Source organism: Lontra canadensis, unplaced genomic scaffold (assembly GCF_010015895.1).
Source record: "Lontra canadensis isolate GAN:19392208 unplaced genomic scaffold, GSC_riverotter_1.0 scaffold208, whole genome shotgun sequence".
NCBI lineage: Eukaryota > Metazoa > Chordata > Mammalia > Carnivora > Mustelidae > Lontra > Lontra canadensis.
The window spans coordinates 921512-938432 of NW_022631202.1; the positions used below are offsets into that span (position 1 = coordinate 921512).

Here is a 16921-nt window from a genome sequence, read left to right on the forward strand (position 1 = left end):
CTGGACTCAGTTTAGATGATCCCAATTTTGTTGGCAACCCAAAGCATCATAGTCAGGAGCCAGCCGAACGTATGCCTTCTTCTCTCCATCAGGCCTGATTAAGGTGTTGACCTTGGCTACATCAATGTCATAGAGCTTCTTCACAGCCTGTTTGATCTGGTGCTTGTTGGCCTTGACATCCACAATGAACACAAGTGTGTTGTCTTCTGTTTTCTTCATGGCCGACTCAGTAGTCAGGGGGAACTTGATGATGGCATAGTGATCAAGCTTGTTTCTCCTTGGGGAGCTCTTTCGAGGGTATTTGGGCTGCCTTCGGCGACGCAGAGTCTTGGGTTGTCAGAACGTAGGTGATGTGCAGATCTTTTTTTTGTGACTGTGGACGCCTTTTAGCACCGCTTTCTTGGCCTTCAAAGCCTTTGTTTTGGCTTCAGCTTTGGGAGGGGCCGGGGCTTCCTTCTTAGCTTTCGGCGCCATCTTCGTAAAAGGCCTCCCCTGTTTTTTTTAAGATTTATTTATTTGAGAGAGAGAGAGAGAGAGAGAGCTAGTGCATGCAAGCAGGAGAGAGGCTGAGGGAGAGGGGGAGAGAGAAAGAAGCAGACTCCATGCTGTGCATGGAGCCCAACATGGGGCTTGATCTCGTCATCCTGAGATCATGACCTGAGCTGAAATCAAGAGTTGGAGATAACCAAGTAAGCTACCCAGGCAACTAAGTAAGCCACCCAGGCACTCCTCGGGCCCCTCTTAATCCTCAGGGCTGTGTGTGTGTAAATGTGTGCATACATCCATACTCAACATGCCTTCCACACAGAGATCCACTCCCACGGCTAACTACTGAAACTTCTAACTTCCCAGGGGTACGTGTTATTGTGCAGGCATAGGTGAGGAAAAGGCCTTCCCCACATGGCTGACTAGGGCGCTCAGTACCTCCTCTCCTCTCTCCAGGCCCCCTCCAGGCAGGATCAACATTTGCCAATTACCTTCTGGGCCCCTGACTATCAGACATGGCATGGCAGCACCTGGTGGGGGTCTGGGCTCAATAAGTGTTTAATTAATTAATCAATCAAGCCAAATCAAAGATTAGGTTGATTATCTAGATCGTTTTATCTATACAACACTAGGCAACTGGTTAATTGCTTTTTCTTTTTTCAAGTTTGTTCCTGAAATGACAGTGGGTTTTAGAAGTACACAGACTCTCAGAGGTCAAAAACCTGATAGGTATGAAATATTCCCAGGGTGTCCTTAAGAGCAGATTGCTACAGAAGCAATAGTCATTATCCTAGAAGTCAATGCCTTAATGTGACCATAATGCTGAGTTATATAATACCCTGGCTTATGATAGGATAACTAAAATCCCCAAATACGGTCTACAAAAATAAAAAGCTAAACTCAGAGAACCTACCTCAGCACTATTGTCCCCACTGTGGATGTCCATACATATGCTGATCATAAGGACAAAGGAATGTGTTATTGTATGAGATTCTTAATTGTGCCTCTCCCTGTGGGATCCTGTCAGAATCTCGGCATGGTATAGCTCTGTAAGGAAATATTATGTTGGGTAAAATGTAGGAAAGTGAAAACCTGGTAATCAAATAACCACAGTGAGGAGAAATACTATGTGACTTCTGTGTTTAATAAGCTTCCCATGGCTGGTGGAGATTTCCAGGAAACCCCATCCCAGAGGCTCAGGGAGCCCCATGTTGGGTTCATATATTCACTTAACAGTCATAAATTACCTGCCTCAGTCTCACTCACAGATCACAAGATGCCGAGATTTTTGTACTACTTATTTTTAGCGATACCTTTCTGGATGTTAGTCTGATTGGGATTGTGGTCTACTTGGGGCAGAATAAGGTCATGGCGTCCCAAGGGCCCTCTCTGTGTATTTGACAGTCAGATGCCCAGGGCAGACACAGGCAGAACTGGCAACAGCTTGGCCTGAACAGGCCTAAGACCTCAGGAAGGTGTGGTCAGCACACAGAGAAGGTTGAGTCCAAGTGGGAATCTGGGGTAACTTCTAGGAGCTGAACACAATAGCTCACAAACACATCTTGCCCTCAATTTCTAAAGATTTGCCTTTGATTTTTTAAAAAGCTCTTTTGGGTTGAGTTAGAGCACTCACTCACACATCCGTCTGGGAGCCGTGATCTGGCAGCAGCCCACGCCTCGGAGACTGCCAGGAGGACTCCAGGGGCTCGTTGAGGGCTCTGATTCCCAGCAGGCTGAGCCCCAGCTCAGAGATGCGTGATCCCGACCGTAAGCGCTCCCTTCACAGGCTGTCGGGGAGTGTGAACCCGGGACAGCAGAGCTGGCTGGTGCCGTCACAGTAGCCTCTTCCTTCTCCACCCGCAGCAAAGCAAACACTCAGAAAGATCAATAGCTGTGGCTTCAGATTTTCCCCCTTCTCAACGTTCTTAACACATGTTCAGCAGCACACGGCATCAATGTGATTCCACACCAACACACATATCAGTCACATGTGAATCTTCCTGGTCAACTCAACACCTTTAAATAGCACAACACACTCTCCAGGAGTGGCAAATGGGGGTCTGGCTGAAGAGGGATGCCCACTGATCCCCTCCAAGGGGTCAGAGGTCTAGTCAAGGTCCACCAAGGCTTTGGGCACTATGCAACCACATGGGGACATCTGTGCCTTCCTCAGGCCTGGCTTGCCCGTGAGGGGACATGTACCCAGGGTCTGCATAACAGGTCGTGTATCAGAAAGGACAGACCTAATGTCCAGAGGGGCAGAACCTCGGGACATGAACCCCAGAGCAGATACTGCTCCTCCAAGGGGACCCAGATTTTCATCCACGACCCATCTTCCAGCAAGTGCCATGGTACGATCTCTGGAACAGCTCAGTTTCAAACTGCCTGTGCCTATCTGTTTTCAAAAGGAGAGGGGACCTACCTTTCCTGGGGACTCTTACTGAGACCCACACAAGGTGCTCCGGAAAGAATGTAACTTTAGGGGTGCCTGGGTGGCTCAGCGGGTTAAAGCCTCTGCCTTTGGCTCCGGTCATGATCCCACGGTCCTAGGATGGAGCCCATGTCGGGCTGTCTTCTCAGCAGGGAGCCGGCTTCCCCCTCTCTCTCTCTGCCTGCCTCTCTGCCTACTTGTGATCTCTGTCAAATAAATAAATAAAATCTTTTAAAAAAAAAAAAAAAGAATTCAACTTTGGCAACACACAGGGTTGGGTTCAACCTCTGCCTCCACCACCAGTGCCTGGGTGACCTCAAGTGGGTTTCAGAAACCTCTCAGACCACTGATTTCTTAATCTTTAAATTGGGGGTGATACCATCAGCTTCCTTGAGTTTGTTGTGAGGATTAAAGACAATGTGTATAAAAAACTTAGTATTCAGTAAGAGTGCAGCACATGGAAAGGGGAAGAGGAAACTGATGGTCACCCACTGAGTAGGAAAACAGTCTACCTGTGGTCTTTCTTCTGTTTCAGGGTGACCATCCCTAGGACCCTCTGGGAAGCAGAGATCAGACCAGGGTGCTTCTCTCAAGGATCATAGCCTTGCGATAAAGAGTATTCTGTAAGTCCATGGAAGAGAAGAGTCAGGGACATCGGAAATGGGATCGGGTGAAAGAGTGGTGTGAAGCAGTTAGCAGAAGCCTGGGTTGAGAGAGAAAGGAAGAAAACCCTGTGCTACCCTGTCCCACACCCCAGCTAGAAGAGAGAGGAATTGATGGTGACTGAACCATGAGGGACATTACTGAGGCACCTAGGAAACTCATGGGACAGAATTCTCACCTCCACCCATCAATCTTCACATGGTGGGTCTTCAGCAGCAGACCCCACACATATGCCCAGTCACTAAGTGGGTGGGTGGTACAAGTCACCAGCCAGGTACCCCTAAAGAACAATTCCCTGCAGCATCTTCTAAGACTATTATAAAACCAAAGGGGACCCTTAGGTACGTAGTATGGTCGTAGGGAGGAGCCTTCTCAGAAGGGATGGGATGAGAGGATATTGGTGTCCCAGGGTGGGGCACTCACACAGGCAGTTAGAAATGCTGACTATCATTAGCAACAGTGCTGGTCTAGGAGGTCAGATTGAACACACAATGGGGAGTTTGCCAATAAGTTTCCCAGAGCAGAAAAGAGAGATTGAAAGAGGCCCCTGGAAGCCATTTAGGAATCTACATGATGTGATGGGAATATGGGACAAGAAGGAAATTTTTCACTAAAGACTTCTTCCTAGAGAAAAACTGTATCTGTTTAGAGGAAATACTTTTGATAAGCTGCCTGCTGTTTGGGCTTGAAACTCCAGGAGCTCAAGTAATGCTCAAATAATAAAGATGGCAAGCAGCCTGCCTTCTAGAGTATTCTGTAAGTTAGGATTCTTTGTGTCACTGGGTTTGAGTTAGTGAGTTTGAAGGTAGGACTGAGGAAAGAGGGACGCCTGGGTGGCTCAGTCAGTTAAGCGACTGCCTTAGGCTCAGGTCATGATCTCAAGGTCCTGGGACTGAACCCCTCATGGGGCTCCCTGCTCAGTAGGGAGTCTGCTTCTTCCTCTCCTTCTCCCTGGCTCATGCTTCTCTCTCTCTCTCTCTCAAATAAATAAAACCTTAAAAAAAAAAAAAAACTAAGGGAAGGGGCGGGGGAGTTTTGCCTCCTGACACAGTGAAGAACCCGGTGGATGGGCACTGCATAGAGGACAGTTGGGAATTACCAGTAGTGGTGACTGGTAAGCAGAAATTCTTATTGAGGATGCTACCGCATCTTTGTGCAATGACGCTCCCTGCCATCACTGCTCATGAGTACCTTTATGGGTAAAGACTTTTGGAGTATAAAGGCAATGCATACAGTATGTGTAGACACAGCAGCCAGGGGATGAAGGCAGAGCTAGTATCTGTGCTGGAGAAAGAGCACAAAGTAGGAGCCAGAGGCTTGGGTGCAGGCCCAGCTCTGCAGCCAGTGATTTTTGAGACCTTGGATAAATTCCTCATTCTGGGCTTTATTTACTCAACCCTAAAATGGGCTCATAGTCTTCCAACCCTAACATCCTAGGACTCTGATTTTAGCGCAACACTTTCCACAACCCAATGTGGAATAGTGGTGGTTATTAGCAGGGCATTTGTGCATTTGTATGGAATGTGTTTGCTGCCACAACAACATAATGAATTTTCCCACAAATTACATGTGCAAAGAACTGCTTAGGTTGAAGTGTAAGATCACTGCAGATGCACTATTGATTTTCATTATTTTAGTTTTCTCCATTTCTGAGTTCCGTGCAACCATCCTGCAATTTGATTTTACCCAGCAGAACAACCTGCCACTTCTTCCTAGTAATCAGTTCATAAAATCTCAGAACTTCAGAGTCTGAGGAAGTGAATTGGTTTGGATAGAATTTTTTTTTCCTTTTGGAGAAATCATGGCTTTTGACCTCCCAGAGCCAACTGAAATTTCTCCAGCCAGAGCACTAGGTGTCCTTCAATGGCATGTAAAGGGCCAGTCATGCATGCATACACACTGTTCTTACATAGTAATGAGAACAACTTCTGTTATGAAAAATTATCCTGCTAAAGCACAAATGTTTTTTGCCTCTACCATGGCTGTCCACCGGGGAGTGCCTAGCAGCCCTTCACCATGGAGACTTTTCCAGGACCCACTTTCCCACTGATTTTGCCCTTTAACTGTGTTTCCTTGCAGTAACTGGACTGTGCAGCTTCTAACAACACCAGTTCCCCAGAAGGGCAGACAGGCTGGTTTTCTGACAAAAGAGGTCTCTCTTGACTTTGCAAGTGGTGTCCAGGTGACTGAGATCTCTTTGCAGCATTTTGCCTCTGATTCATTATCATCCTAGGACAGATTAGCCCTGCATACAAACACTAGGAAATTAACATTGGACACCACTCCTTCTCTGACATTGGAGAATAATTGCTGATTGCTTTGCATGGAATGACTTCCATGACAGAGCAAAAAGATGGCTATTTTTTACAAAGAATATTAAGGAGGGCACGTGCTGGAATGCCTGGGTGGCTCAGTCGGTTAAACGTCTGCCTTCAGCTCAGGTCATGACCTCAGAGTCCTGGGATCAAGTCCCACATCGGGCTCCTTGCTCAATGGGGAGCCTGCTTCACCCTCTGCCTGCCACTTCCCCTGCTTGTGCGCACACATGCAATCTCTCTCTCTCTCTCTCATTCTGACAAATAAATAAAATAAAATGTTAAAAAAAAAAAAAGGAGGGCACATTTTGTGATGAGCACTGGGTGTTATATGCAATTAATGAATCACTGAACACCACATCAGAAATTAATGAGGTACTATATATTGGCTAACTGAACATAAAAAATTAAGTTGTTTTTTTTTTTTTTTAATGTATAACTGGAAGGACTAGTTCACTAGAAACTTTCAAGAGGGCAGGAAATAAGTCCAGGGACCATAGTGAGAGAGAAACAAAAACAGAGAGGATTCAAGCACTTAATGTGTTGGCCTGGGGAATGGGGAATGACTCAGGCCTTCAGTGGCAGCACAAAGGCCGGGGCGCTGTCCCAGGTGCTGACTCTCCACACAGGAGGGATAGGCCTTTCTGGTAAGGGACGACCAACAATCAAGTTGTAGACATATCATAGACATGATGACTCAGAATACTTTAAATACTATGAAGAAAAAAAAACAGGATTGAGAGACATTGGTAGGGTCAGAGAGGCCTCTAGAATAGCCTAGGTGGTCAGAAAAGGGCTCTCTGAGGAGGCGACATTTAAATGGACACATACAGGCTGAGATAAAGCCAGCCAGGCAAACATCAAGGAAAGAGCATTCCAAGCATCCATAACAGCCCATGCAAAGGCCCATCAGTGACTTCCAAGGCACAAAGAATGTCTATACAGCTAAAGCACAGGGGAGAAGGGTACCAGATGAGATTAAGAGGCAGGAGCCTTGGCAAAAAGTTTGGATTTTGTTCCAAGGGCATCAGGAAACCCTGAGGGTTTTCAAGCACAGTAGCGACATTACCTGACTTTATGCTTTTTAAAGACGGTTCTGGCCAGTGTCTGAAGAATGTTTGCAGGGAACAGGTGTGGTAGTAGGGAGGCCAGGAAGGAGGTTCTTGTGGGTGCCGGGTAAAGGATGATGCTGACCTGGGATGATGGCAATGGAGATAAGCAGCTGGATTGGGGATTTTTATTTATTTATTTTTTTAGATGGAGCCAACATGTCCTACTAATGAGTGAAGTGGAACGTGAACAAAGAAACTCAGGGTGACTCCTGGAGTATTTTGGCTTTAACAACTCTTTGATGGAAATGAGTGATCAGTCTGTCAGGATTAACGTTAAACCCTTTCCCATATCCTTGGGAGGGAGACAAGGGAGTTGTTAGTTTGTTTTTGTGGTTTTAGGAGGAGTCTTAGGAGCCTCTGGAGCCAACTCATAAGAAATAGAAGTGCTGGTAACACTCAGCTCTGCAATATGAGAAATGTTTTAGCTTTTGTTTGCATATGATGATTCTTCCCCTACTTCTTCAGAAAAACAAATGCCGAGCAGAGGTTAGGAACAAATCTTGGCATAAATGTAAACATCCACTCTGTGGAGACTCAACCAAAGGCAGGTCCTTTCTCTGCCACAAATGTGTTTGTGTCTAATCTGCAAAGTGCAGGAGAGGCCTTAAGTCAACTTAAGGGAGAAATCCAGACTTTACACTTACCCTAGTGGGTCTGGAAGCCAACTTAATGGAATATCTTCGTGCAGGATGTTAATGTGTTTGGTGGAGGCGAGTGGGCAAAAAGCAAACTGAGGGTGCAGGGGAAGGATAAGATTTTAGAAGAGGCAGAATATCAAAGAAGAGAAACTGCAAACAGATTCAAGGGAATCGATGGGCTGCCCAGCAGCAAATTTCACTTCTGTGGTTCCTGTGAAGGAATCACATGACTATTTCCAAGTGCATTTGCTTGCTGCGTGGAAGGCCTCTAATGAGACACAGTTTCTAGCTAGTTGGATTTCACATTGCTCAGTGCCAGGTTGGCGATCTGTTTTGCATTAAGCACTGCAGCCTGTTAACCTGGTGAGTTATGGTTCTGGGTGGACAGCAGAATCCCTCACTGCAATTCAAACACTTTTTGCTTGAAGTAAAAAGAAGAAGGTGAAGGTGATGGCGGTGATGATGATGATGACGATAAAGAAGATGAGTTCAATCAGGTTACCATCTTGAAATCTTGAACTCATCGAACTAAAATGACCCCGATAATGGGCCTTTTTTAATCTTTTCTGGATCATTCCAGGCAAGAGCTCAATCCATTTTTCAACCTTTCTCTGCCCTCTGTTCTTGTTGGGAGAACTAGACCTCTCCATTTCTTCCCTTCCAGGCTCAAGATAATTTAGAGCCCCGGCACTTGGGAGTCTTACTTGGGGCAGACTAAGCCAGAGGGGGTGGAAATCCGGATTATAGGTGACAAGAAATCCTGCATGAAAACACTAGGAAAGTAAGAATTTTCTTCCACAGGAGTCAGAGATAGCGCTATCCCCAGCAGAAGTAGTCTGTCCATGGACTCTCTCTTGTTTGTACAAATCTTAAAACTAACCCAAAGCGGTACTGAGCATGCTCACTGAAGCTCCGTTAAAGCCTGCCACCTACCTTGAAAAGTCTGTGGCTTTCCTCCCCACATTGCTCCTACCTCTTTCCAGAAAAGCGCACATTCATTTTGATACCAACAAGTGCTCAGTCAAGTGTGTCATTGCTCCTTTTGTAATGGGACACTTGCTGGGTAAAACAGCTCACCTTCAAACCTCCTTGCCAGAAGATCAGTGCAAGGGAACTGGTGATCACAGTCTCTGTGGAAGATGAATCTTGGTGCTCTAAGTTTCGGTAGAACTGCACAGAGCTAATCAGAACCACCGGGCTCCTCGGAGGAGATGATAGAAGCTATACTCCATCAATGTATGAAACTTCAGTGACAATAATAAAAGGTTTGGGTGGCAATAATGACTAGTGTTTTTGACTTACGAAGAAAATTAAAGGCCTTCTTAGCTTGGAGAAGAAGACAGTAAAGAATGTGTTGTGCACACAAACACATATGTTTTGTGTCATGTGCATATGTGTACAAGAACACGTGTGCATGCACGTGTGTATGTGTGTGTGACACCTTCAAAGTACCAGAAGCCAAACCATCCATTGCTTTTCTGACAAGCTGCATGGTCCTTTTAAACTACCAAAACCAGAAAGATGACCATGAGCTGGAAAATACTGTCAGGAAGCCCGGGAAGTGCACATCCAGGCCTCCCTGAGAACCCAATTCAGCTCGCACTGGCAATTGATCACAGTGAGATTTCTGATCCCAGCACAGCAAAATAATCCTCCCAAGCTCTGTGACCCCTTAGGCCAAGCCCAGAAGCTGCAGAGCTCATTGGTTTTACACCTACATGTGCACATTGAAAAGCTGTGCCTCAGAGAGCTGTGAATTGTTTTTACATGTTTTGTGATCTAATATCTGTGGTCTAATATTTCAAGCAAATACAATCACTTTCCAAAAGAGGATATTTCCCCAATGTCTCTCTCAAAGAACCTAGGATTAGCAAGCCATTTGGGACTTATCTTCTGTTTGGTGATGTGTTTTTGAGATCGTTCCATAACATATAAAACAAGCTTTATCAAGGCAATATGTGGCTTTGTGAAAACTGACAGAAAAGAGCTACCCTGGAGTCCAATACAAAGGACTGGGTTACGGCCAGACTCCGAGCTCTAAGAGCATCCAGGGGGCAGGTCAATTCTGAAATTTATAAATACATACAACTGTCCATGCAATTCAAAGAACTTGTCTTGTTAGACCACTTCACACAAATACAGCCCAACATATTCAATCGGCTCCCTCAATTTGATGCTGTCACCAAAATTAAATCAATACTTATTATGAAAGACAAATAAGTATCTAATAATCAACTTATTTGGGATTCACAACGCTGTGCTATTACCAAAAGGCATTTTTCAATTATTTACATTTAACTATACATTACTCTAATCTCTGTATCAGTTGCATTTGGATAAAATTTAAGCTTCTAATTTAATTTTGTTTTGGATTTCCTATGACATACCTATTTATGTCAATTGCCCAAGAGGAAAAGACCATCAGTAATAACAATAGTTATGGAAAATACTTATTGAGCACTTCGAACATGGCAGACTCTGGGCTCAAGCCATCACTGGGACTGTCTACTTTAATCTTCAGAGTAAAGTCCACAAGGAAGCCATGACTGGTATCTGCATTGTAGAGATGATGAACTGAGTCTGAGACATGAAGTGACTTATCCCCAGGATTTGACCCAAGTCTGACTTGAGAGCCTTGCTTCCAACCACTACTTGGCTCCACTTCTTAGCCACATGAGTAATTCCAAGTGGAGATGTCTTTAAGATTCCTTTCCACTCTGGGTTAGTCAATAATCAGAGGGTTGTGCTAGAATGGACCTAACAGATGACCCAGTCCCCGAATAAGGTCAAAGTCACCTCTCTGCGGTGCTTCAGTTTCCCTCTGTCGAGGATGTTCGCCCCTTCTCTAGGAGTGTTGTATAAGAAATGACGCAGCAGTCCATCCTCTTCTTTAGACACAGGGTATTTTCTGAGTGAGAATAAAGGGGGAGGAAAGGAACACGTGTGTGGTATAGCATGCAGACGAGGAGTGCCTGTGCCGAACTCCCAGCTCATCATCTATTAACTAGATGTTCCTGGTAAGGGTCAATCCTCTGCGCCTGTTTTTTTGTCTGTAATACCGGGATGGTCATAATTCCTCTGCAGCACTGGTAAGGGGGATGGTTAAAAGAAGTAACCCATATAGAGCACTCACCAAGCACCTGGTAGAGAGGAAGTGCTCAGTTCTGTTACATGAGCCATGATCACCCACTGAGACCCCCATCACCACACCCTGCATGACGCCTGCTATGAGGCTTTGTTTACACACTTTCCTCCTCCACCATACTGTGAGACCCTCGCAGCCTGGGTTGTGTCTCATTCATCTCAGGATCTCCAGCCCCCAACACAGTTTCTGACCCGCCGCCGGCACTCATGAATGTCTGTTGAGTGAGTGAATGATTGCATACATGCACTTACTCCAATGCCACATGCCGTACAAAGTAATCAAAGTTCAGAGAGGCCAAGCCACTAACAGTGGCAGAGCTGGAAGGGGGATCCAAGCCTCTTGACTTCTAGCCCAGTGCCTGCCCACTATAGCACAGTGCCGCAACTTGGCATTTTCTTAAAAAGATTTAATCAACGAGTGCCTGTGTGACTCAGTCGGTCGAGTGCCCAACTCTTGGTTTTGGCTCAGGTCATGATCTCAGGTTCAAGGAGATCCGGCCCTGCATGGGCTCGTGCTCAGTGGGGAGTCTGCTTGAGGTCATCTCTCTCTCTCTGCCCTTCCCCTACCTCTTGCATTCATGTACTTACATTCTCACTCTAAAAAATAAGTGAATCTTTAAAAATAAAAGAGGCGGGGGAGGCGCCTGGGTGGCTCAGTGGCTTAAGCTTCTGCTTTCGGCTCAGGTCATTATCTCAGGTCCTGGGATGGAGCCCTGCATTGGGCTCTCTGCTCAGCAGAGAGCCTGCTTCCCCTCTTCTCTCCGTCTGCCTCTCTGCCTACTTGTGATCTCTCTCTCTGTCAAATAAATTTTTTTAAAAAGGGTTTAATCAAAGACCAAGACCAAATCTATCACTAGAACATTATTAATGTTATCAACCAGGGACACATTCAGAATCTACTTCTCCAACTTCATATAACTTACATGTCAGTAATCCATGGCATAAAATGCAAAAAAATAAAAAAGTTGCAAAAACATAGGCCCAAACATTCTTAGTGTCTTGCATCTTAAGTAATTACACAGTAATACTATGATAATGTAATAGCAATTGACAAGACTAAAATGCATAGTAATCATGTATTGTACCTGATACAAGCAATTGTACATCACCTAATATCCTGCCTTTTACACAACTATTTTATTACTTGGAAGCTCCCTGGTAATGAATATGCTATTAAGCAGCTTTTTTTAATTTGCATTTTTCTCTTATAGTGATTCTTCAATAAATTTTTTGACTTCCTTCATAAATAAGTTTCATTATTCCTCATTATTTGAAAAAACAACCACATTCTCCTCTCCCGAAAGGATACCGTATATTAGATGACCTTCCTATATAAAATCATAAATGAAAAAGGGCCAGACAACCTGCAAGAAAATAAGTAATCAGACAATAGGGCACTAAATACAGTGGGGCAAGACTTAAAGCATTATGATATAGTTCAAGTCTGAAAAAGAATACTTTAGAATTCAAGGAATCAAACGAGAATTTAGTTTTACCAGAGCAGGAGACAAATCCCAGCTTGTGCACAATTTATCACTGATTTCTTCATTTTGTTGTTTGAAACATGCTTTTAAGACATACTGGATAACTAGTAAAAATTGTATACAATGCAAATGACATTTCAGATAAGTTTTATTGACTTAATGCTCTGATAATAAAATTATAACAATCAGTATTATTCTGATTTATTGCAATTTTTACTTTCCCTTTGTAATGGACTTGGTGCATCACCGAATTGAATGTAATGTTGCTGCCACCTCAAGGTCACTCACTGAAAATGAGGTGGCTCACTTCAGTCCAATGCACTAAAGCAAGTAAGTAACCAAGGGTTTTACGGATGAAAATATCACATTGTGGTCACGTCACGGTAAATCTAAACTTTTATTTGCAATGAAACAATGGGCTTTATATGCCATTTGCAGCGGAAACAAACTCCAGGAATGGGAGGAAGCCATTGTGAGTACCAGGTCTACGAGAGGAAAGGCTCCTCTATCACAGTCCAGGGGAAGAAATGTCAATTCATCAAACTGTCGAGCCATCTGTGCATAACTGGCATATTGACAGGGCATAATCCAGGCACAGTGGTTTCTTTAGAAAAAGAAATAGTCCTCGAGTTTATTTTTCCTCCATAAAGCTCACTTGGCTCTTTTCCTCTCCTCCTTCAATCTTTCCCAGTTGGTGACCTCTATGAACCTGAGTCTCTTCCAAATGGATTTATCAAAACTACCCTTAGCATGAACAAACAGTTTACAGAGAAGGAAATGCCAATGAGCCGACTCACTCAGAGAGATACATGTTTTGCCTAACAGATTGTCAAAGATCAACTTTTGATCACACTGGTTTGGCAAGGTGGTATGTAAATGAGAAGAGAGGGAAATGTGGTGATATTTTTCAAATCTTAAAATGCATGTACCCTCTGACCAGCAATCCCCTTTCCAAAAATTTATTTTTTTAGACATACATACATGGACACAAAGATGTCCGTACCAGGAAATTACAGCAAAAGATCGGACACAAAGTAAACGTCCATCAACAGAAGACTTGTAAAGTAAATTATAGTAAATCCATAAAATAGAACACTGTACAGGCTTTGAGATCAACAAGGCAGCTCTATACATACCAATATGGCATGATTTCCAACATCATATGGTTGGGTAGGGAAAAAAAAAAAAGCAATGTGCAAAATAGTGTGTATCATATGCTTTGTGTGTATGTATTTGCCTAGAATCTCTTTGTAATACAATAAACCATTAACAATGGTTCCCTTCGTAGAAGAGTTGGGGGGGCCAGTAACCGGAACAGGGAGACGATTTTCACTGTATACCTGTTTTTGTCTTAAATTTTATACTGCATATATGTATTAACTACTTGAAATGTGCAAATAAAAATTAAATGTTTTAAAAACCTCTTCAGACCGCCGTTCAAAGGGAAAAATCAAAACTAGGGAGAAAAGACAAAGGAGACCCCCGGGGGGGAGGAGGAGGAGGAAAGGGCGGTTAAGGGAAGGAGCGCAGGGGTCAGGGCTTGCTGGAGGCACCGCCCACCCCTCGCTGGTTTGCCTGCTCTGATCCAGCGCGAACCTGCATTTCTTCCCTAGTCTCCTTGTGCCTTTCACTCTCTTCTGACTCTTCTAGATAATTCTCATTTCAATTTCTCTGTGATTCCTTGGGTTCTGTCTGTCTCTTTCTAGGGGACCCTCTGCCTCCATAGTCTTCAACTTGAGGAGGATGAGAGCCAGTCCTTCGGCTCCTGGTGCCAGCCCGTGTCTGGGCTTGCCAGGTCCACGCTGCGTGCACTCGAGGCACACAGTGTGAAGAAGCTGCATTGCGGTGAACAGCCCCAGCCGCCATCTGCCCTCTATGGGAACTCAAGGTTCAGCAAAGAATTGTGGGTATTCCGCTCCTTCCCACACCCAGGTACCACAATGATGAACACCGTATCTGCCCACTAAGTAGCGCCAGGATGCAGAAGATACACATTTGGAAACTGGGGATATTCCATGGTCTGGGAGAAGGCCATGGGGTGGGGAGTCCACCTGCCACTTCTCGGGTATGGACTGGGGTCCCCCAGCACCAAGTGGCTGGCCGCATGGAGAGCTCAGCAGAGGCAGAGCGGAGCGCACAGCTCAGAGAGAGGGAGGTAAAGAAAGGAGGTGGGTGCCTCCAGCTGCTGAGTTTCCTGCCTTTATTGGATTTAATTTGCCTTTCCCTTTTCCTTCTTTTATGAAAACAAACCTCTTGCTATTTTTATAACTCCTTTCAATGACACGTCATTAACAGGGAAGCCAGAATTCTATTTGACATTGTTTAATCATTCAAATTTCATCAAACATCCATCAAAACACTAAGCCACGGAGCGGCAGCATTTTAAAAGCGTGCACGTTTCCCATCCAGACCCACACGTGTGGGCTGGTTAGTTTTCTCCTGGTAATAATTCGAAATGCTACGGTTCAAAAGATTGGGAGTGTTCCCGCACTGACCCAGCAAATTTTTACAAGCTTTACCCATTTTGAAAGGACACCGTCATTTTTATTCTATTCAGAGGTTATGGAAAAGTTAGAGACGAAATGATAAACAGGGGTTATATAAAAAGGGACGCTGTGTTGAAATCCCCATCCCCTGTGCTCACAGAAACACAGGGAGAAACGATGAACACGCTTAACCCTGTGGCACTGTTGTCAGAGGGATCCACCAGGAAGGAAGGTGGTGTGGGACCTGGGCTCACATCTACCCTGTGAACCCCACAGTGGCCCCGCCTCACTGTCCTTCCCATCCCTGAGGTCCTTCAGCTCTAGAAGTCTCCAGCATTCACTCTGAGATAAACAGTGAAGGCAGAAAAGGAAGTGAAAACGGAAAGAAATGGAAACAAGAGTTTGGAAAGCTTAAGTCAAGCTTGGGCCCAGCCACAGTCAGGAAAGAAGCTTCCATTGTCTTCCCTCTCTCCCTCCCCCTCCCAGAGTTCTATACAGATAGGAATTAAGCAAGGCCATTTTACTGAGTATTTTTGTTTCCAGGTCCCTTCTTCCATCTTCCGTGTAATTACCGGCAATCAACTCAAATATATAAATAGACGCATTTAAAAATACCCCCACCTCATCAGGTGTTCCCAACTTGGCTTCTAGAAATCCAAGATCTCCTGAGGACGCAAGGCATGTCATGAGTTGAGAAGGAAAGGGAGCAGATCTGGTCTCGGGAAGTTGAGCCCTTAACCAAGTGAGCCAGTGTGGTGACTGCAAGATAAGGGCCCATGGGAGAAGTGAAAGGCTCCTGAAGACAGAACTTGGGGTTGAGGGAAGGAATTCTCTAGAAGGGAGGAACTAAAGTCAAGGACTCCTTGGTGAGGCACTGACCACGTCAGCCAGGGAATCCGAGGTGAGGCCTGTCATAAATGACACCGAGGATCACAGAGCTGATGTGTGGTGCCCCTACTGACTACATCCCAGGCTTGTACAAAAGTGGATTGGACAGGACTAATTACTGCAACTGTTGACGTTAGAGGCTTTCAAAGACTTTCATTCAGCATTTAAGAGACTTACAGAAAATCTCCAGGCGGTTAAGGCGACGGACTGAGCTTATCTTTCAGCTGGCTCAAAGCCAGTCATCTGGAGGGTAACTTTAATTCCTGGGATATGGAGTCATACAGTCAGGAAGTAGGCCTGACCCCAGGAAGGTCAGTGTCGTGGCCAACTACCCTGGGCCCAATTTAGAGACATAACTATGGCAACGACTGTGCCCAATCAGTTATTAGAGGAGATTTATTGACGGATATGCTTGAATAGCAGAGCCATTAATTGCAATTACCAGACAAGACACTTTGTTCATCTCGGGGAACTGATGGCAAAACGCCCTAACAACTTTAAAATCCCATTTGCTCTTGGGCTCTCAACTGGTGTCACCGTACCTGCTTCAGCCTCCCAATACTGAAAGGGAGAGGGGAAGGGGTTTAGCTTGATGGGGCACCAGCTGCAGAAACCGGCAAGTGCTCGGCACTAGGGCCTGGGCTATAGGCACCTGGAGCAGTCCCCACAATGCCCTTCACAAAAGTGAGCAGACCTGCTTCTCCTGACACCCTCCTCTGGGTCTCTGCCAACCCACGCTTGTCATTTTCTTCAAGACTCTCCAGGTTGCCTCTTGGCCTGCCTGAGCTCAGGGTAGCTCATCCTGGACTCTTTCACTTTGCAATCCCCCAATTCCTGGATTTCATCCTTCTGGTCTTCCTCCAGGCAGCCCCTCCGGAACACTCCATTTCTCGAAAACAGTGACTAACTCCCACCCCGCAGGCCTTCCGCCCTCCCACTGCTTTCGTTCCTTCCTTGTGCCGTGGCCAGGCTACTTACTGGTCTGCCTGACTACCTGTCTGTGTCTACCTCCCTCACTCAATTCTAAGGTCCACAAGAGTAAAGATCTGGTCTGCCCTTCCCATCGCCATGTTCCTAGTGCCTAGCACAGCCCCTGGCACACAGCAGATGCCCAAGAAGCATTTGTTGAAGGAATAAATGTAGTCAGTATGTTCTGCTTAGAGGTTTGGCCCTCCTCTCCTCAACTTGACAATGTGCCTGAAAGCAGGGATGTCCCCCCAGCATCTCACTCAGCACCGCGCACAACTTACATGCTTGTAGAACTTACACAAGTG

The 16921-nt window shown here is 45.3% G+C and overlaps 1 long non-coding RNA gene and 1 pseudogene across 1 annotated transcript in view; both read right to left on the minus strand.

Annotated features, from left to right (window-relative positions):
- LOC116861896 overlaps window positions 1-16921 on the minus strand; it is a 70259-nt gene that overhangs the window by 42499 nt on the left and 10839 nt on the right. The gene's annotated exons all lie outside the window — the stretch shown is intronic.
- Window positions 12-474, minus strand: LOC116861895 (annotated as a pseudogene).